At 42.2% G+C, this 21,874-nt stretch overlaps 2 protein-coding genes and 1 long non-coding RNA gene across 3 annotated transcripts in view; 2 read left to right on the top strand and 1 right to left on the bottom strand.

The window, feature by feature from the left end:
• LOC130928033 (oocyte zinc finger protein XlCOF6-like) overlaps nt 1-21,874 on the bottom strand; it is a 46,042-nt gene that overhangs the window by 11,198 nt on the left and 12,970 nt on the right. The window lies entirely within an intron of this gene.
• LOC130928038 (gastrula zinc finger protein XlCGF57.1-like) overlaps nt 1-21,874 on the top strand; it is a 52,636-nt gene that overhangs the window by 27,437 nt on the left and 3,325 nt on the right. The window lies entirely within an intron of this gene.
• Nucleotides 1,781-14,001, top strand: LOC130928112 (uncharacterized). The gene is made up of 3 exons (XR_009066636.1): nt 1,781-1,924; nt 2,213-2,320; nt 13,783-14,001. It is a non-coding gene; the product is annotated as an uncharacterized LOC130928112 (long non-coding RNA).

Here is a 21,874-nt window from a genome sequence, read left to right as displayed (position 1 = left end):
TGGATGGACAGTCAAGTGCACACATTCGCTAACAAGCATATACTGTATTATGACTGAATTCGCTTACAACAAACGGACAAATGCTGTTATCTAGCGGCCGTAATGGGAAACTACCGTACACGTCAAATAATACAGATCATGCAACATCAATATTGTATATGCATCGCGAAGGCATAAAAAAATACAGACAATGCACATATACACAGGGGTGAAAGTGGCTAGAATTTCTTGCCGGAAGTCAAGCCAGAAATTTTATGAATTTATATATATATATATATATATATATATATATATATATATATATATATATATATATATATATATATATATTCCTTTCAATTTGGGGGGGTTGTGTTCAAACCTCCTAAGACTACTGAAATGCAAAGAAAACTGTTTTGGCACAGTTATGTCTATAACACATACAAAAAGTAATTTTCATTCAAAATTGTACTTTTTTCAATGATTTGCAAAATAAAAGTTAACAAAAACAGCAATAACCCCAACCTCCATCTCTTAATTTTTATTTTCCCCTCATTTCCTCACATACTAAATACCAAATCTCAATTAAGAACATAGAACGTATATTAAAATTGAAGTTAATGTAAACATTTAGTTGTTTTTTGGATACGATATAAGTAACATACATTCAAAAAAATAAGTAGAAATGACTTATTTTATGCAGAGTGAAATGAAATATATTTTGAAGATTGCGCAAATATTGACTTTTTTAAATTTTAAGGAAATGAATAAGTAGCCTAACATAAATGAAGAAATATAAGTCCAAAGTCTACACGACAGCTAAGACGTTCTGAACCTCCCCATCAGAGCAAATAAAACTAGATACAGTATGATAAGTAAACTTCCTCAACCCTTTCATTGCTCTTAAAGATTTGATTCCTTTTGTGTTGCATGGCCCTTTTTTGTCGCATCAATTCAACAAGCTTTTTTTTTTTTTTTTGCTGTTCCAGAAAACATGCACATTTGAACCAATCAGAGCTAACTATCTCTGCTGATTACATGTCAGTATGTCAGCCAATTGAACGGATAAATGAGTCTAGCCGTATTGCTTTGCATTCGCACATTGATGTGACTCATCATCGTCACACTCGGATAATTGCAGCAGCTGGGGAAACCTCCATGCGTCCGTGGAATCAAATAAATAATGAATACTGGTGGAAATGGATTACGCTACACGAGCACTTTATTATGCTTGTTGTTAACACTTGTGTATGTAAATCTGATGTTGGTAGATTGTTTTCTTCTTGGAGATGAAATGCATGTGTGGCAGCTTAGCTTATTATTTTTTTTCTTTTATACATAGCTTTTTGACAGTTGCCGTCATATTTTCGGAATCAAAGCACTGTGTACCGGAACAGAAATCCGGCCTTGAATCTTATACCGGAACTGCGTTCCTGACCGTTCTGGCCCACTTTCACCCCTGCATATACAACTCCATTAGCGACCGTTAGCGATAACGACCGATGCTAATATGATAACCAATTCACAAACGTAAATCTTCCATAAAAGTGTCTGAATGTAAAGTGCTTCGATAACAATGAACAGCCCTTCTCTTCCGCAATCGGACCACGCTTGTGATTGGCTTCGCAGATTTTGACTTGCTTGGCGCTAATCTCGTGATTGGCTATGCGATGCTGACTCGCTTGCCACAGCCGCACTCCCGATTGGGTTTTTTCAATCAAGATCAAAGGAATAAAGACATAAAGAAGATAAAAGTTAAAGACTCGCCAGTTTTTCCTCTTTTCTGGACGACGTGTCCAGCATTATGGTCTAAAAAAGTCATTAGCTAATCAGCATTCAGAAATCAAGTGGGAAAATGTCCGCGAGACCAGAGGAACTTTGTGGAGTGAAAGAGGAGCCCCCACGTCACTGATGCGTGACTGTGTGCAAACTAATTCACGCTAAGGTTGTTATTCACAGACTAGAAGGTTGGGTCACTTTCGATGATAAGTACATGACAGATTGCTGTGATGAGAATTCATTTTTAATGTTAACAGTAGTGCTGTCAAGGGATTCCAATTTTTAATCTCAGTTATAGTGATGTCAAGTACTTTAAATGACATTTGTGCTGGATTAGAAGACAACAAAACACAAATAAGCAATAAATGGCAAGCATGAATTTTCTCCAACAGAAATCAACTTTGGGGACAAAAGTTTGCAAATGAAGAAATAAGATTTGTTTGTGGTCTTGTAGATCTATATGTCAGCCAAGCCCACTATCCATAGCACCCGGAGTCTACATGCATCAAGGACGAGGAGGAAGAGGCACCATCCATTAAGGAAGAGTTAATACACATTAAAGGTCATCCCAAGCATTGCTTTTCCTCATGAATACAGAAATGTTTTTCAGTATAATATAGTATTTTTCATTCCTTTTACATCGTGGTGTTGCTTACTTAGTAGCCATGCAATGGACTCGTTAGCCAACATCAGGTTGCACCATACTGCATCGATTGAAAGATTTCCTTCTATGTAAATGATATGTTTTCTTTGAAGTCATTACATTATGCATACATATATATGGTGGAAAACACTCAGGTGACTTGAAGTTCCGCTCTGAGACCCCCAATTTGGCCAAATTTCAAAATTGTCCTATATGCATGTGTCATCACTGGAAAGCTTAAAATCTCAATTTTCTGGGGGAAGAAAATTTTGAACAGGAGGGCATTTAAAAAAGAAAAAAAAAATTAAACAGCGAAACCCTAACTCGAGGTGAGAGCATGAGAGAACATAATTAAAGACGCCATGATTTTAAGATAATATTATCGCATACTCACCTTGTTTCGATCCAAAAACTCCATGTAGCATGTATCACCGGGTGTCAGGACACAGCTGTGAATAGCCACAGCTGGAATTTTGGGGGATTTTATGGGTGAAACATGGTCATATAACAAGGGTCGCGATGCAGATATCGCAGGAGTGGTCGAGATTTTATTTTTCATATATTCAACCTTTTAAAAGTTTTTCTTTCATTTTTTCTTTGTTCGGATCGATTATTTATCATCTAAAATATTGGGGAAAATGCGACAGTAACGAAAAATACAATTTAGCGATAGTTATAAGGTAGATATCAGTGACTTTTTTACAGACGCCAATTTTTTCATTGTGACGTAATTTGCTTAAAAGTTTGAAATATGCGGGTGAATCATTTTTTAAAGCCGTTTTTTTTTTTTTTTTTAAACTAAATATTAGACATCAATTGATGATTCCAAGCTAAAAATGACAGATATCTCGAATAATAAATACAATTACCTTCTTTTTATGGCTAGGTTGAAACAAAAGTGGTTGCATGACGTCTGTAAACGGGGTTTCCAGGGTAAAACGGACAATTTAATAATAGTTCAGGGGCTTTTTGCACCATGAATCTGCTATGGCAGCATATAGACATATTGTTCTATAAAACACAACCGTTCTTTTGGCTTAAAATACAGCTGTTTATTTTAAAGAGGGGTACGAAATCAGAAGCTGCTTTTTCAGCTTTGTCTTTTCCGCCATCTATATCTTAAGCGCAATCCACTGTAGAAACTGTGATCAGGGTTAAGTAATATTTACAAAATAAACATGAGTATACTATATATAAAAACGGAACCAAAGTGAACTGATTCCACCAAAATTGAATAATATATAAACTGCATTCAAATCAGTTAAAAAAAATAAAATATATATATATATATATATATTTTTTTTAAATCAAAAAAGTCAAAAGTGCAGAAAATTGACGAATTTTACTCATTAGGAGGTCTTAGTTTTAACCACCTGACCTACATTGTCGCCCAAGGCATTTTTCATCAAGAATTTTGTAAACTTGGCATTAAACAACGTTTACTAATCTCATTGGTCTGGGTCATATTTTAAGATTTTTAGCACAATAATAGAGTGTGAATCAATAGTGTAAGGGTAACGATGGTAGGTAGATATCAAAATTTAGGTACCGTAATTTTCGAACTATAAGCTGCTACTTTTTTCTCTTAATTTGAATCCTACTGCTTATCGTCCAGTTATTTGTTAATTTGTTGGGTTAATGGGTAACATTTTATTGGACAGCGGCGTCATAAGACTGTCGTAAGACCGTCATAAAAGATGACACGACACTATCATGGGCGTTAATGAATACATATGACAGATTTCATTAAGTGTTATCCGGAAATTTATGTAACCACTGTAACTTTTACATCCATTCAAAAGTCAGATCATTTGCCGGACTACATAAAATGATATCTGTCATAAGCATTGATTGATGCTCATAGCAGTGTTATGACAGTCTTATGGCGCCACTGTCAAGTAAAGTCATTCTTTATAGATATGGACGTAAAACAGTCTCGATTCTTGGTTAAAAGAAAAAAAAAGTGCAGTAGCATTTATTTTGCGTGAATATTGCGAACTATATTCCTGTACTATACTACATTCCTTCCCATGGGTTCATCACTTGTGGGAGGGTCCAAGGAGGTCGGGTGCATAGAATGTTGGGTGGCAGCCAAAGGTGAGGTCCTTGGCGATCCGATCCCCGGCTGCAGAAGCTGGCTTTTGGGGCTTGGAATGTCACCTCTCTGGTTGCGAAGAAGCCCAAACTTGTGCGTGAGGTTGAGAAATTCCAACTCGATGTAGTCGGGCTCACCTCCTTGGGCTTAGGCTCTGGTACCAGTCCTCTCGAGGGGGGTTGGAGACTATTCCACTCTGGAGTTGCCCATAGTGAGAGGCGACGTGCAGGTGTGGGCATACTTTTTGCCTCCCGACTCGCCGCCTGTACATGGGAGTTAAACACGGTGGACGAGAGGGTAGCCTCCCTCCGCCTTCGGGTGGGGGGACGGGTCCTAACTGCTGTTTGTGCTTATGCACCAAACAGCAGTTCAGAGTACTCACCCTTTTTGGAGTCCTTGAAGGGGGTGCTGGAGAGTGCTCCTTCTGGGCACTCCCTCGTTCTGCTGGGGGACTTCAATGTTCACGTGGACAATGACAGTGAGACCTGGAGGGTCGTGATTGGGAAGAAAGGCCCTCCCGATCAGAACCCGAGCGGCATTCTATTGTTGGACTTCTGCGCCCGTCGCGGATTTTTGATAATGAACACCATGTTCAAGCATAAGGGTGTCCATATGTGCACTTGGCATCAGGACACCGTAGGCCGCATGTCTTGGACACTCAGGTGTAGAGAGGGGTGGAGCTGTCGACCAATCACCACCTGGTGGTGAGTTTGCTCCGATGGTGGGACTATAGGAGGATCACACTCCTCAGCCTCCCTGGGAAGGTCTACTCAGGGGTACTGGAGAGGAGGGTCCGTCGGGAAGTCGAATCTCGGATTCAAGAGGAGCAATGGGGTTTCGTCCGGGCCGCGGAACAGTGGATCAGCGCTATACCCTCAGCAGGGTTCTCGGGGGGTCATGGGACTCCGCCCAAGCAGTCTACATGTGTTTTGTGGTCTTGGAGAAGGCGTTCGACCGTGTACCCCAGAGAGTCCTGTGAGGTGTGCTCCGCGAGTATGGGGTATCGGAATTCCTGATACGGGGGATCCGGTCCCCGTATGACCGGTGTCAGAGTTTGGTCCGTGTGGCCAGTTGTAAGTCGGCTCCATTTCCAGTGAGATGTGGACTCTGCCAAGGCTGCCCTATGTCACCGGTTCTGTTAAGTACCTTTATGGACAGAATATCTAGGCACAGACTAGGCACTGAGGGGGTCCAGTTTGGTGGCCTCAATATTGCATCTCTACTTTTTGCGGACGATGTGGTGTTGTTGGCTTCATCAGGCCGTGACCTTCAGCTCTCACTGGAGCGGTTTGCAGCCGAGTGTAAAACGGTCGGGATGAGAATCAGCACCTCTAAATGCGAGACTATGATCCTTAGTCGGGAAAAGGTGGAATGCCCTCTCCAGGTCAGGGATCAGGTGCTTCCCCAAGTGGAGGAGTTCAAGTATCTCAGGGTCTTGTTCACGAGTGACGGGAAAATGGAACGGGAGATCGACAGGCGGATCGGTGCCGCGTCTGCAGTGGTGCGGACTCTGCATCGGTCCGTTGTAGTGAAGAGGAAGCTGAGCTGAAAGGCGAGGCTCTCTATTTACTGGCAGATTTACGTTCCTCCCCTTACCTATGGTCACGAGCTGTGGGTCGTGACCGAAAGAACAAGATCCCGGATACAAATTGCCGAAATGAGTTTCCTCCATAGGGTGTCCGGGCTCTCCCTTAGAGATAGGTGAGAAGCTCGGTCATCCGGGAGGAGCTCAGAGTAGAGCCGCTGCTACTCCACATCGAGACGAGCCAGATGAGGTGGCTCGGGCATCTGATTAGGATGCCTCCGGGGTGCCTCCCTTGTTAGGTATTCCGCGCACGTCCATCAGGGAGGAGGCCACGTGGCCGACCCAGGACACGCTGGGGAGGCTATGTCTCCCGGCTGGTCTGGGAACGCCTTGGGATCCCCCAAGAAGAGCTGGCTGAAGTTGCTAGGGAGAGGGAAGTTTGGGCTTCCCTTCTGAAGCTGTTGCCCCCGCGACCCGACCTCGGACAAGCGGGAGAAAATGGATGGATGGATGGATGGATGGATGGATGGATGGATGGATGGATGGATGGATGGATGGATGGATGGATTGCGAACTATGATGCTGGTCAGTAAGCAAATGTAGCGGCTGCCTTATGAAAACAAGAGCTTTTTTGGTTGAAAATTATTGTGAATAAATGCTTAAATCTGTGAATTCTTTATAGATATGGACGTAAAACAGTCTTGATTCTTGGTTAAAAGCAAAAAAACACATTCCACTTCTACTTTTAATATTAACTAGTTGAATATTAATGGAGAGCGAGCGTGAGAAACAGAGTGCTTGTGTAGGACTCGTATCATTATTTACACATTATACACACACAAACACACACCCTCTCTCAACACAGAAAGTTGCAAGAGAGAAAAAACACATCAGGCTGTATGATGAAAATGTTATTTTGAACAGATGATTACAATGGTGGAAGACTTCACTAAAGTAGGCTAATGGTAGAGCGGAAACTAGCTAGCCGTCTTAACTAGCCACGTTATCTGCCTCGTTAACAAGCTTCCCTCATAGTATTCGTTTAACTATTGCAACTGAGCTAAATTCACCAAATTTTGAATGATTAATTAACTGCATTTAAATCAGTTTTTTTTGTTTTGTTTTTCTTTAAATAAAATCAGCGAAGAACCACTGAGTATAATTTAATTAATTTCCTCAAGAAAGTCAAAAGTGCAAAAAATTTTTCAATTTTACTCATTAGGTCTTAATTTTGACCACCTGACTTCTATTCCTGCCCAAGGCATTTTTCATCAAGAATTTCTGGCATTAAACCACATTAGTACTCTCATATGACAACAATTGTAGGGTTGAATAAGCAGTGTTAGGGTAACGGCGGTAGGTAGGTATCACAATTTAGGTACCGTAATTTTCGGACTATAAGGTGCTACATTTATCCCTCATTGGGAATCTCACGGCTCATAGTCAAATACGGCTTATTTGTTGATTTATTGATTTAGTAGTAGGTCTGTCCCAAACGACAATTTTTTTCTTTTCTTTTCAAATTTTCTTTAACGATTATTCACCTATTCTAATATATATATATATATATATACAGTGCCTTGCAAAAGTATTCGGCCCCCTTGAACCTTGCAGCCTTTCGCCACATTTCAGGCTTCAAACATAAAGATATAAAATTTGAATTTTTTGTCAAGAATCAACAACAAGTGGGACACAATCGTGAAGTGGAACAAAATTTATTGGATAATTTAAACTTTTTTAACAAATAAAAAACTGAAAAGTGGGCCGTGCAATATTATTCGGCCCCCTTGCGTTAATACTTTGTAGCGCCACCTTTTGCTCCAGTTACAGCTGCAAGTCACTTGGGGTATGTTTCTATCAGTTTTGCACATCGAGAGACTGACATTCTTGCCCATTCTTCCGTGCAAAACAGCTCGAGCTCAGTGAGGTTGGATGGAGAGTGTTTGTGAACAGCAGTCTTCAGCTCTTTCCACAGATTCTCCATTGGATTCAGGTCTGGACTTTGACTTGGCCATTCTAACACCTGGATACGTTTATTTTTGAACCAGTTCATTGTAGATTTGACTTTATGTTTTGGATCATTGTCCTGTTGGAAGATAAATCTCCGTCCCAGTCTCAGGTCTTGTGCAGATACCAACAGGTTTTCTTCCAGAATGTTCCTGTATTTGGCTGCATCCATTTTCCCGTCAATTTTAACCATCTTCCCTGTCCCTGCTGAAGAAAAGCAGGCCCAAACCATGATGCTGCCACCAACATGTTTGACAGTGGGGATGGTGTGTTCAGGGTGATGAGCTGTGTTGCTTTTACGCCAAACATATCGTTTTGCATTGTGGCCAAAAAGTTCAATTTTGGTTTCATCTGACCAGAGCACCTTCTTCCACATGTTTGGTGTGTCTCCCAGGTGGCTTGTGGCAAACTTTAAACGAGACTTTTTATGGATATCTTTGAGAAATGGCTTTCTTCTTGCCACTCTTCCATAAAGGCCAGATTTGTGCAGTGTACGACTGATTGTTGTCCTATGGACAGACTCTCCCACCTCAGCTGTAGATCTCTGCAGTTCATCCAGAGTGATCATGGGCCTCTTGGCTGCATCTCTGATCAGTTTTCTCCTTGTTTGAGAAGAAAGTTTGGAAGGACGGCCGGGTCTTAGTAGATTTGCAGTGGTCTGATGCTCCTTTCATTTCAATATGATGGCTTGCACAGTGCTCCTTGAGATGTTTAAAGCTTGGGAAATCTTTTTGTATCCAAATCTGGCTTTAAACTTCTCCACAACAGTATCTCGGACCTGCCTGGTGTGTTCCTTGGTTTTCATAATGCTCTCTGCACTTTAAACAGAACCCTGAGACTATCACAGAGCAGGTGCATTTATACGGAGACTTGATTACACACAGGTGGATTCTATATATCATCATCGGTCATTTAGGACAACATTGGATCATTCAGAGATCCTCACTGAACTTCTGGAGTGAGTTTGCTGCACTGAAAGTAAAGGGGCCGAATAATATTGCAAAAATTTTTAATTTTTTGTCAAGAATCAACAACAAGTGGGACACAGTCGTGAAGTGGAACAAAATTTATTGGATAATTTAAACTTTTTTAACAAATAAAAAACTGAAAAGTGGGGCGTGCAGTATTATTCGGCCCCCTTGCGTTAATACTTTGTAGCGCCACCTTTTGCTCCAATTACAGCTGCAAGTCGCTTGGGGTATGTTTCTATCAGTTTTGCACATCGAGAGACTGACATTCTTGCCCATTCTTCCTCGCAAAACAGCTTGAGCTCAGTGAGGTTGGATGGAGTGTGTTTGTGAACAGCAGTCTTCAGCTCTTTCAGCAGATTCTCGATTGGATTCAGGTCTGGACTTTGACTTGGCCATTCTAACACCTGGATACGTTTATTTTTTAACCATTCCATTGTCGATTTGGCTTTATGTTTTGGATCATTGTCCTGTTGGAAGATAAATCTCCGTCCCAGTCTCAGGACTTGTGCAGATACCAACAGGTTTTCCTCCAGAATGTTCCTGTATTTGGCTGCATCCATCTTCCCGTCAATTTTAACCATCTTCCCTGTCCCTGCTGAAGAAAAGCAGGCCCAAACCATGATGCTGCCACCACCATGTTTGACAGTGGGGATGGTGTGTTCAGGGTGATGAGCTGTGTTGCTTTTACGCCAAACATATTGTTTTGCATTGTGTCCAAAAAGTTCAATTTTGGTTTCATCTGACCAGAGCACCTTCTTCCACATGTTTGCTGTGTCTCCCAGGTGGCTTGTGGCAAACTTTAAACGAGACTATTTCTGGATATATTTGAGAAATGGCTTTCTTCTTGCCACTCTTCCATAAAGGCCAGATTTGTGCATTGTACGACTGATTGTTGTCCTATGGACAGATTCTCCCACCTCAGCTGTAGATCTCTGCAGTTCATCCAGAGTGATCATGGGCCTCTTGGCTGCATCTCTGATCAGTTTTCTCCTTGTTTGAGAAGAATGGTTGGAAGGACGGCCGGGTCTTGGTAGATTTGCAGTGGTCTGATGCTCCTTCCATTTCAATATAATGGCTTGCACAGTGCTCCTTGAGATGTTTAAAGCTTGGGAAATCTTTTTGTATCCAAATCCGGCTTTAAACTTCTCCACAACAGTACCTCGGACCTGCCTGGTGTGTTCCTTGGTTTTCATAATGCTCTCTGCACGTTAAACAGAACCCTGAGACTATCACAGAGCAGGTGCATTTATACGGCGACTTGATTACACACAGGTGGATTCTATTTATCATCATCAGTCATTTAGGACAACATTGGATCATTCAGAGATCCTCACTGAACTTCTGGAGTGAGTTTGCTGCACTGAAAGTAAAGGGGCCGAATAATATTGCACGCCCCACTTTTCAGTTTTTTATTTGTTAAAAAAGTTTAAATTATCCAATAAATGTTGTTCCACTTCACGATTGTGTCCCACTTGTTGTTGATTCTTGACAAAAAAATTAAATTTCATATCTTTATGTTTGAAGCCTGAAATGTGGCGAAAGGTTGCAAGATTCAAGGGGGCCTGTTAGGTTTTGTGTTTGGTTTCTCCTTGTGTGACTTGTCCCTGTGATTGCCCATTGATTTCACCTGATGTGCCTTCTCCTAGACTATCTCCTGTGCTCACCGGTTCCTTGTTGTCTCGTTACCGCTTGTCTGCTTGTGTGTATATAAGCTCCCATTTTCTGTTCACTCCGTTGTTGCGTCATTGTCTATGTCCAAGTCTGTCTACGTCCATGTCCATGCTCTGGTCAACATTCTTGCGTCTCTCCAAGCCCTCGTGTTCCCCTCAGTAAGTTTTTGATACCCAGCTTTTGTTAGTAACCTGAGTTTTGTTTTCCGCTGTGTTTTTTTAGAACCTCGTCATTATTTGTTGGTACTTTGTTTTTCGCTTGCTATAATTAAATCATTTTGCACCGTCAATCTGCCTCGTCTCCCTTCCCTGCATTTGGGTCCACACACAACCTGCCTGCCCGCTTTTCCTGATAGAATGACACAACCTCTAGTGGACCCAGCGGGAAAGATTCATTTTCGGCCGGCACGTCGACACCCTCAACCCACCCACAGACCACAACGCATTTTTTTGGACTCTGATTTTTCAGATTTTGAGGAGGATCACAATTTATATGACCTCCTCTATTCTGACTCTGACTCCGACCCAGATTTTTTCTCCATGCCCTTTTCTTCACCCTCTTGGTTTTTTTCAGGCCTCCCTCATTCCATACCACCCAGTCTGTCAATGAACCCTGTCCAAAAGCCTCGGCGATCTCGTCCACGCCGACGTCGTGGGCACGTCTTGACGGCTCGTCCTCCCGCGCCGGCTCCACGCAGTCAAGTTCCTCCCGCGCCGGCTCCACGCAGTCAAGTTCCTCCCGCGCCGGCTCCACGCAGTCAAGTTCCTCCCGCGCCGGCTCCACGCAGTCAAGTTCCTCCCGCGCCGGCTCCACGCAGTCAAGTTCCTCCCGCGCCGGCTCCACGCAGTCAAGTTCCTCCCGCGCCGGCTCCACGCAGTCCTGTGCCCGGGCCGACTGCACCAACAGACTCCTGCGACCAAGCTGCTGTCCCGCCAGGAGATTCCTGCGACCAAGCTGCTGTCCCGCCAGCAGATTCCTGCGACCAAGCTGCTGTCCCGCCAGCAGATTCCTGCGACCAAGCTGCTGTCCCGCCAGCAGATTCCTGCGACCAAGCTGCTGTCCCGCCAGCAGATTCCTGCGACCAAGCTGCTGTCCCGCCAGCAGACGACCACGCTGCTGTCCCGCCAGCAGACGACCACGCTGCTGTCCCGCCAGCAGACGACCACGCTGCTGTCCCGCCAGCAGACGACACCGCTGCTGTCCCGCCAGCAGACGACACCGCTGCTGTCCCGCCAGCAGACGACACTGCTGCTGTCCCGCCAGCAGACTCCGAAGTTCCTGACCCTCGCCCCGACGATGCTGCTCCTCGTTTCCTGCCACAACGTGGCGGTATGGACGACCGAGCACTACCTCGTCTGGGACGCCCGCCTGATCTGCCCGTGCAGTCACCCAATGTCTGGCGCCCCGGGCGCCCTCCCGATCAACCCGTGCGATCGGCCCACGTCTGGCGTCCTGGACGCCCGCCTGACTGGCCGTGACTGGCTGGTGTTGCTCCCTCCTCCGAGCAACCTTCTGACTTTTTGTTTCCTCGGGACGTCTGGGATCCGTCCCTTGAGGGGGGGGTACTGTTAGGTTTTGTGTTTGGTTTCTCCTTGTGTGACTTGTCCCTGTGATTGCCCATTGATTTCACCTGATGTGCCTTCTCCTAGACTATCCTCCTGTGCTCACCTGTTCTTTGTTGTCTCGTTACCGCTTGTCTGCTTGTGTGTATATAAGCTCCCATTTTCTGTTCACTCCGTTGTTGCGTCATTGTCTATGTCCAAGTCTGTCTACGTCCATGTCCATGCTCTGGTCAACATTCTTGCGTCTCTCCAAGCCCTCGTGTTCCCCTCAGTAAGTTTTTGATACCCAGCTTTTGTTAGTAACCTGAGTTTTGTTTTCCGCTGTGTTTTTTTAGAACCTCGTCATTATTTGTTGGTACTTTGTTTTTCGCTTGCTATAATTAAATCATTTTGCACCGTCAATCTGCCTCGTCTCCCTTCCCTGCATTTGGGTCCACACACAACCTGCCTGCCCGCTTTTCCTGATAGGGCCGAATACTTTTGCAAGGCACTGTATAAATATATATATATATATATATACACACACACAGGGGTGCACATATTATTTTTGCCCAGGTTCTCAGAGGAGGACCTGGAGATCCTCATTGAGCTTGAGAGCCGACCCGCCTGATGCGGTAAAATTATGACAAGCTTTACTTAGAGCCAGTTAACTTTAATTAATTATATCAACAATTATTGCTTGATTAACATCAACTGGCACAACAAAATTGCCATTACTTTGAAGTGAAATGTAAAGAAATAAACATAAAAGCACCAATTCAAAATAAAGGGCATTATGCGGCTCCCACATTAACTCCAAGCCTTTGTAAAAGGGGGATGTCCTCCTCATAAGACCTCATTGAACGTGCATGTTTAGCTTTGTAAAATGCGAGCAAAAACACGTTTGTCAGTGCATGGCGCTGTTCCTAATTACCTTTATTCCGTCACTTGTCCATAGGGCGAGTGGGGTCCTGTCTCAAATCGATAGTTTGCTTAATTGCCACATGCTCTGTTTTTTTCGTGCTTTTCAGAGTATGGATGGCTGAAATTCTTTGACCCTACATAAAATGCGCTGCTCGTATCAGCGACATTGGGATTCTCACGGCACATTTTGTGCCGCATTTCCGTGCGAGCATCATTTACTTCTAGCCATGGTACCTCCTGCAGCCACTTTTCAGCAAAAGTCCTTTTTTTTTTTGGTAGCTCCGATTACGTCTCTGTCGTCTGTCTGCCTTTTGACGGGGGTGGGGGAACACGGAAATAGTTACTCAGTGGGGCCTGCCTCTTCGACATTTTGAGAAGTTATTTTCTCGTGTCCGCCGCAAATACAGTGGTCAGCCATCGGTACGCAAAAGCGTATGGAAACCGTTGAGGGCCAGCGCGTTTGTCTACGTACAGTACGCATGCGCGCATGCGGACCACTTATGTGCACCCCATATATATATGTTAAGTTGAACGATTTATCCACTGTTTTGGTTTCAATACGTTTTTTTTTTTTTTTTTTTTACCGTTGTGTAAATCTGCCTCGGTAGCTATGCTCACAACTACTCACCTACCTGTTGTGTTCCTAGGTAAACCTGCATATGAAATGCTGACAACACATCCCGATTGGTCACCGTCTCTCTTCTTGGGTTATTCTGAGGTCAAGTGCACCACATCGGAGCGTTATGAGAGGTTGGAAAGGCGAAGAGTGCACGCTGAAACTTCTGTTTGCTGTTCTCTTACAAACATGAGCCCAAGTGTTGTTGTGAAAGTCAATAAAATGTGAATACCAAAACATGACTTGAACAACTTCTTGACAAACTGTAACTGCTTGTTGTTTACTTCAGGTCTTCATAATAAACAGGTGTAATAATTACAAAGTCAGGTGATTTAATTTTGTTATTCTATTTGGAATATGCACTGACAATGTTTGGACAGTGTTGTAGACAAGAACTGGGACTGATAAGTTGCAATAGATTTATTTCAAGTAATGCAACTTCTCCAATACAATATTTGAACTGACAGTTTAAAATCCTTTTAGTGCAAAATGGCCCACACTGATAGGGGGCAGCAAATATAATACATAAATACATTATTAAAAGTATATACAATATAAATACAAGATCACAACAAAACAAGTATTTTTCAAAGCAGTTAAAAAAAAACATTCAGTGGCCTGAGGTAAATAAAGGTGTATAAATATGTAAATTACAGTTCTTGCATTTCTATTTTAGGTATTGCAACTTTTCCAACACTATTTGAATTGGCAGTCTAAAGTCTACATTAGTGCAAACAAGAATATATTATAAATTATAATAATAGAATATATATATTCAAAATTACAATGAAACATGTCTTTGTCAAAGTGGTTAAAAAAAAGAAAGAAAGAAAAACACTTCACTGGCCTTAGTTAAATAGCCAGGCGGAATAAATACAATGGGTTTTCCCATTGCAGTGTATCAAATACTTGTTCTCCCCACTGTATGTGCATTAAAGGTCTTGCATTTTCACAAGTTAAAAGCCCGCAGTCTGCCACAAGAAGGGCAGACCCAGATGGCGTCTGCTGCTGGGGCTTGTTGACAAACCTGATGATAACACCTCATTTGTCGTTGTCATCTCTCCGGGGTAGAGGGTGGCAGGCCTCGATGTTATTCCAATCTGCCTCAATCCCTTTGGACTGGAAAAATACAGCCACCTGTTGCTCAACAGAGCCGACATCCTGCTCGCTGGGCTCACCGGCGTTACCGGTCACAGCCCGGGCGTATGACCACAGCTTGATCCGGAGCCCAGTTACGATCACATCGTTGATCCTTGTGTGCTCCTCCAATTCTGCCATTCGACTCTCCAACTGCGCCAGATGCCGGTCTTTCTCGGCATTCTGGGTTCGGAGAGCCTTCACCTCCTCCACCAGGTTCAGGATGTAATTCTGCTGTAGCTTAATCACAGAAATCTCTGATAGGAAGTCAAGAGATTCCTTGATATCGCCGCCCTCTTCAACAGTCAATGCTTTCTTTGGGCCATTTTGCCCGGTGACGCTGATTAGCTTCCGCGTAGCCGCCGGCTCTCTTTTAGTTCCAAGCAAAAAAACCCGAACAAAGCGGGCGAAAACGTGACATCAAACTCCTGAAATTCCTACCAGGGCTTTAAAAAGTCACAAGGAATTTTCGATTCCAACTGCATACGTCATCTTTCACAAACTGTCAAATGACTGTCAAGCGACTGTCAAACGACGATAAATTGGTAAACAAAGGCTACGTTCATACTGCAGGTCTTAATGCACGAATCCATTTTTTTCGTGTTTTTCCGACTCAAGTGAGGCATTAACTTGACGGCCTGAACGGGACAAGTCACATAGAAGTGGACCGTTTCAAATCCGATCTGGGTCACTTTCGTATGTGGTTTAAATCCGATCTGGGCTACATTTTTCCAGAACGTCGCGGCGGTCTGAATTGGCAAGTCTCCCAAATCGGAATTCATGCAGCAATGACGTCATCAAAGAGCGAGAGAGACTGCGCGCTACGGTAGCGGTGCAGCTGTCCATTAGCGCCTAGCTTGCCTTGAACACGGCTTTTGGGGAAGGGTTGGGCTTGGCAACAGTCATAAAAAAATAAAAATGGGTTGAGGATAAGCCTCAGAATGATCGTTTTTTTTCTCTGCTCTATATGAGCAATATTTCAAGATTGCTTACACGGCCGAGCGTTGGGGCAAACTGCCTGTATGTGTGTGTGTGACATGCACGGACAGGGCGTGCATGCTATTGATCCACAGAAACTTTGAATATAAGGCTAAACTGGGATTATTCATATCTGTTATTTTTGTCCTCTTTTTGGAAATCAATATATGATCGCCCTGGAATGATGGATGCCAGCCAGCATGTGTAGTCATTTGTTTTGATGCTTCTGCGCATGCAGGTCTTCTTGCTCAGCGTGTTTCGGACTGTCGGATTAGTGCTCATGCATAATACTTGAACGGTCTCAATGGATAAAGGCAGTCTGAACGGGCACGCCAAAAAAAAAGATATGACAAAAAATCGGATTTGTGCAATAAGACCTGTTGTATCAACGTAGCCTAAGAGATGTGCCCCAACCTAAAAAGAGAGCATTACTATCCTGCACTGGGTTGGGTCAAAAACCCAAATGACCTCAGAGCTATCGAAGTTCAAAGCTAATAATTATTTTTTCTAAAACAAAATTATGAATAGATAAACTGGAAAACTATGAGGTGTGCCTTGATCTCCAAGTACAGTACTTTGATACTGCACTGGTTTGGGGTCAAAAGGTCAAATGACCTCAGATGCAGAGCTATTGAAGTTTGAAGCTAGTCAATCAATTAAGAAATGGAGAGATACATTGGAAGACAGAGAGGTGTGCCTTGATCTCCAAGTGCAGTACTTTGAACCTGCACTGGTTTGGGGTGAAATGGCCTGAGAGCTGTTGAAGTTTGAAGCAAGTCAATGAATTTAAAAAATCATTTAAAATTATGAATCAATACATTGGAAAACTATGAGGTGTGCCTTGATCTCCAAGTACAGTACTCTAAAGCTCTGGTTGTCAATAAAATGAATGGAACCGTTTTGTGTGGCCATTGCACATGCAAAGCCGGCTGGTCTGAATTAGATTATTTCTTACAAAGAATATTTCCAGATTCTGACTTCTTTACAAAAGCATGGCAAAGTTTAAATTCTCCATCAATCAGCTATTTTACAAGAGCTACTGGCAAATAGGTATACACATGCCCAGACAAACTGTCAGATACGCCGTCTATGGAATCAGGGGAGTGAAGAAACAGTCACAAGAACATGGAGAAATTTTGCTATGCTGTGCTTTACTAGTACACTGTACTTACAAATACGCTGTTATTTAGTTGTTTCATTTAAACACCGTTTAATTGTGTGAATTTACAAATAAAGAACATTTGTGAAGATGAGTACGCGCTTATATTTTACAGTATTGCCCTATCGGTCTTTGTCAGTCACCTGCCCAAACTAGCGGACACGCCCCCATGCGCCATTTTGAGTGTATCACGGATGTAAACAAACCAGAACAGGAGTAGCTCCGACGCCACATTACTGCCTCCAACTTCATCGCTGGATATAAAAAAGTCCCTTGTTTACGGTATCAGTGCTTACATTTAAAAAACTATAAATCTCTCGAAGCTCACGGACATTTAACGAATGGCTCGGTGCAGGATCTTCGCATTTCGACCGCAGGACTGCGACAACACAGTCGTCACTCGTTGCTACTCTCAGAAACATGATACAGCTCTTATTTGAACATCCTTGAACTTGAATTGTACCTTGAATATCTTAAACATCACATGACTAAAACAGATGAAGGAACTGTCATAATGACGTGCAAATTCATGTATATTGCACAATATATTGTTTCAGTGTTGACATTGCCATGCAAAGATGTGCAATTCTCTCAATGCAGGACTTATCATGTGAAGTGGGACAAATTTACTTGAACACGTTATTCTACAATTAGTGTTATTTTACTTCATATGCACGTTTTATATTTCCTTGTATTGCTATTTTCTGTTTACCATTGTGCTGCTGCTGTTTTGAGAGTTTCAGTAAAAATTATAAATCCAAAAAAAGTAAACCTGTCAAACATCTCGTTTTGTTAGCAAACATTGTATTTCCTATTCAGTGTTTATATCCACAAAATTGTTTGAATGTAATTAGTAAAAAAAAAAAAAAAAAAAAAAAAAAAAAAAGTACTTTTCATTATCAAAATCAACACTAGTGTTTTACGTACCTACGAGAGGCAGTGAGTCAACACTTCAAAATTGTCACTGACATACTTTATTAAACAGGTTTAAGTCATCTACAAACGTATTAAAAAAAATTGCTTGGCCAAAAACTACGAAAAGAAAATTGTACTATACTACTGTTGGGCAATGGCTTATCAGGGCACAGCAGAAAGTGACCTTATCCAACATTAGCCACGTTTACATGCTGACTTTTATTCATACCAATTCAAATAATTCCGAATGGAAATTTCACACCAGCTGTTTACATGTCACTTCATCTATTCCGATCCAGCGTTTACATGTGACTGCCTTTATTCCGAAAGGACGTTTGACAACAGGGAATGGGACGTACTACGTCATTGTTTGGACGCGCCTCCATGCTGGCAATATGATTCACTTCCGGTTCAGCAGACTCAATGCGGATTGTAACGTGTGGTCGTGCTAAGCTAACTCTTTCGGTGTTTTAGAAAGAAAATATGGGTGCTTACTGTTGCGTTACCGGGTGCAACAGCGTCTCCTACGACAAAAAAAAGGGGCTAGGAAAAATGGACTCACTTTTCACCGTTTTCCTGCATCGAGGACCAAATATCAGATCACGAAGGTACGACAGATGGCTGGATTGCAGCGGTTCGTCGGAAAAGCATTTCTTATGATCATATTTCTGCTGGAATGAGAGTGTGTTCCTGTCATCTCTACTCTGTAAGTTGAACGATTTATCCACTTTTGGTTTCAATACGTTTTTTGTTTGTTTGTTTTTTTACACCGTTGTGTAAATCTGCCTCGGTAGCAATGCTCGCCTACTACGACTCCCCTACCTGTTGTGTTCCTAGGTAAACCTGCTGACAACACATCCCGATTGGTCACCATCTCTCTTCTTGGATCATTTGACAAAGAAAATTTGTTCAATGGAGTGGTTCCATTTGTCCTGTGTTGGACTCAAACAAGCCCCTGCAGCAGACGCCATCTGGGTCTGCCCTTCTCGTCGATGAACTGCGGGCTTTTAACTTGTGAAAATGCAAGAACTTTAATGCACATATTTATTCTGCCTGGCTATTTAACTATGGCCAGTGACGTTTTTTTTTTTTTAACCACTTTGACAAAGACACCTTTCATTGTAATGTTGAATTTATATATTCTATTATTATTTTTAAATTATAATATAAAAAGCGGCATGGAAAATGAATGAATGAATGAATATTCTTATTTGCACTTATGTAGACTTTAGACTGTCAATTCAAATAGTGTTGGAAAAGTTGCAATACCTAAAATAGAAATGCAATAACTGTAAAGTACATATTTATACACCTTTATTTACCTAAGGCCACTGGATGTTTTTTAACTGCTTTGAAAAATACAGGTTTTGTTGTGATCTTGTATTTATATAGTATATAGCTTTTTATAATGTATTATGTATTATAATATTTGCTGCCCCCTGCCAGAGTGTGGGCCATTTTGTACTAAAATGGTTTTAAACTGTCAGTTCAAATACTGTGTTGGAGACTAGTACTTGCAATACTTAAAATGGAAATGCAAGAACTTTAAAGCACATATTTATCCTGTCTGGCAATTTACCCAAGGCCAGTAAATAGTGTTTTAAACTACTTTGACAAAGACACGTTTATTGTGATCTTGTATTTGTGTATTACTTATAATTTATTATATAATATTTGCTGCCACCGTCAGAGGGTGGGCCTTGTTTGCACTAATTTAAAGATATTAAACTGTCAATTCAAATATCGTATTGGAGAAATTGCATTACTTGAAATAAATCTATTGCAATTTATCAGTCCCAGTTTTTGTCTACAACACAGTCCAAAAATTGTCAATGCATACTCCAAATAGAATAACAAAATTAAGTCACCTGACTTTGTAATTATTACACCTGTTTATTATGAAGACCTGAAGTACACAACAAGCAGTTACAGTTTGTCAAGAAGTTGTTCAAGTCATGTTTTGGTATTCATATTTTATTGACTTTTCACAACAACACTTGGGCTCGTGTTTATAAGAGCAGAGCAAACTGAAGTTTCAGCGTGCACTCTTCGCCTTTCCAACCTCTCATAACGCTCCGATGTGGTGCGCTTGACCTCAGAATAACCCAAGACGAGATATGGTGACCAATCGGGATGTGTTGTCAGCATTTCATATGCAGGTTTTCCTAGGAACATAACAGGTAGGTGAGGAGGAGCAGTAGCATTGCTACCGAGGCAGATTTACAAAATGGTGAAAAAAAAAAAAAAAAAAAAAAACGTATTGAAACCAAAACGGATAAATCGTTCAACTTACAAGAGTAGAGATGACGGGAACACACTCTCATTCCAGCAGAAATATGATCATAAGAAATGCTTTTCCGACGAACCGCTGCAATCCAGCCATCTGTCGTACCTTCGTGATCTGATATTTGGTCCTCCATGCAGGAAAACGGTGAAAAGTGAGTCCATTTTTCCTAACCCCTTTTTTGTCGTAGGAGACGCTGTTGCACCCGGTAACGCAACAATAAGCACCCATATTTTCTTTCTAAAACACCGAAAGAGTTAGCTTAGCACGACCACACGTTACAATCCGCATTGAGTCTGCTGAACCGGAAGTGAATCATATTGCCAGCATGGAGGCGCGTCCAAACAATGACGTAGTACGTCCCATTCCCTACTGCCGTCTGACATGCGCAGATTAATCAAAACAAAGCGTCACGTTGCAAAACATGGAGATCGATTGTCAGATCAGCTGCTGTTTTAACTTTTCGAGTGGAAACAAAACTTCAGAATGATACGCCGTTCATTTAATTAGTTGTGTGGGTGCGCTGTGCGTGTGCTTGGAAGCCATGTTGCAAGTGACGTTCTTACGTCACCAAGTGACATCAACATGTCAGTACGGAGCATGCGCAAAAAGAACGCAACCAGACACCATTACGCTTCCCTGTTTACATGATATAATTTTACTTCTAATCGGTTTGGGAAAAGGAATATTCCACCCCTGTGAATCGGAATGAAATTCCATTCGGTTTGGGCCTGTTCATTCCGAATGAGGTGTTTATATGGAACACATTTATTCGGTTTGAACAAATATTCCGATTGTAATCGGTCTTTGTCAGGTGACGTAACGCTGTCAAAAGCCGCAGTGCATTGTGGGTTGAATCGCCATTTTGAGTGTACACTTATTGTAAACAACTGAGCAGTGAGAATCGTCTTTGCTTTCATCATTGTCTTTGATAAATGGGACACTCGTGTTGTTTGAAAGGCTGCCATACTAAATCACACGACAAAAATGGCAGCAAAGTTGACCACGACGTAAGATTTTTTCGTTTTCCCTCTTGGAAAAGAGGTTATAAACAGCAGGTTGAGGAACTAACGAAGCGGCGTCGGATGGCCTGGGTCTCAGCGGTGAAACGACTTTCTACACCATATCTCCCTTCCGGCGTGTTTGCTCTCGACATTTTCATAAAGGCAAGTCATTTTTTTTCAAAGTATTGATACTGAATATGCTGGGGTTTTTTTCTTTCTAAAGTCGCTATTTTCTCAATGGCTAACCTTAGCTAGCTAGCCTCACTTGTAAACTACAGGCAAAGAGGGAGGGCAGTTGAAATGGGTTAATCTGTACGTGATAAATCAGTGTTTAATTTATTCAGTCATCGTTTATAAAAACATGATAGACCCTACCCACGTGACGTCACAACTCCGCTGTCCTGAATGGTACCGCCCAATTGTCCGTCAAAACAGTGTTAACCTGTTACGGCTACGTACATTCCTCCTATTTACGGCGTGTTTTTCTTCTCCTTAACATTAATAATCAAAATGGTGAAGGCGTGTGTGGCTGTTGGTTGCACTAACAGAGAAGATGGAAGGAGAGACTTGAAGTTTTACCGTATTCCGAGGGATCCAAAGAGGAGAGCGAAATGGACGGCTGCAATTCGACGTGAAAACTGGGCAC

This window comes from Corythoichthys intestinalis, chromosome 13, assembly GCF_030265065.1.
Source record: "Corythoichthys intestinalis isolate RoL2023-P3 chromosome 13, ASM3026506v1, whole genome shotgun sequence".
Classification (NCBI taxonomy): domain Eukaryota; kingdom Metazoa; phylum Chordata; class Actinopteri; order Syngnathiformes; family Syngnathidae; genus Corythoichthys; species Corythoichthys intestinalis.
Note: the sequence above shows the minus strand (reverse complement) of the source record. Positions and strands in the feature narration are given on the sequence as shown.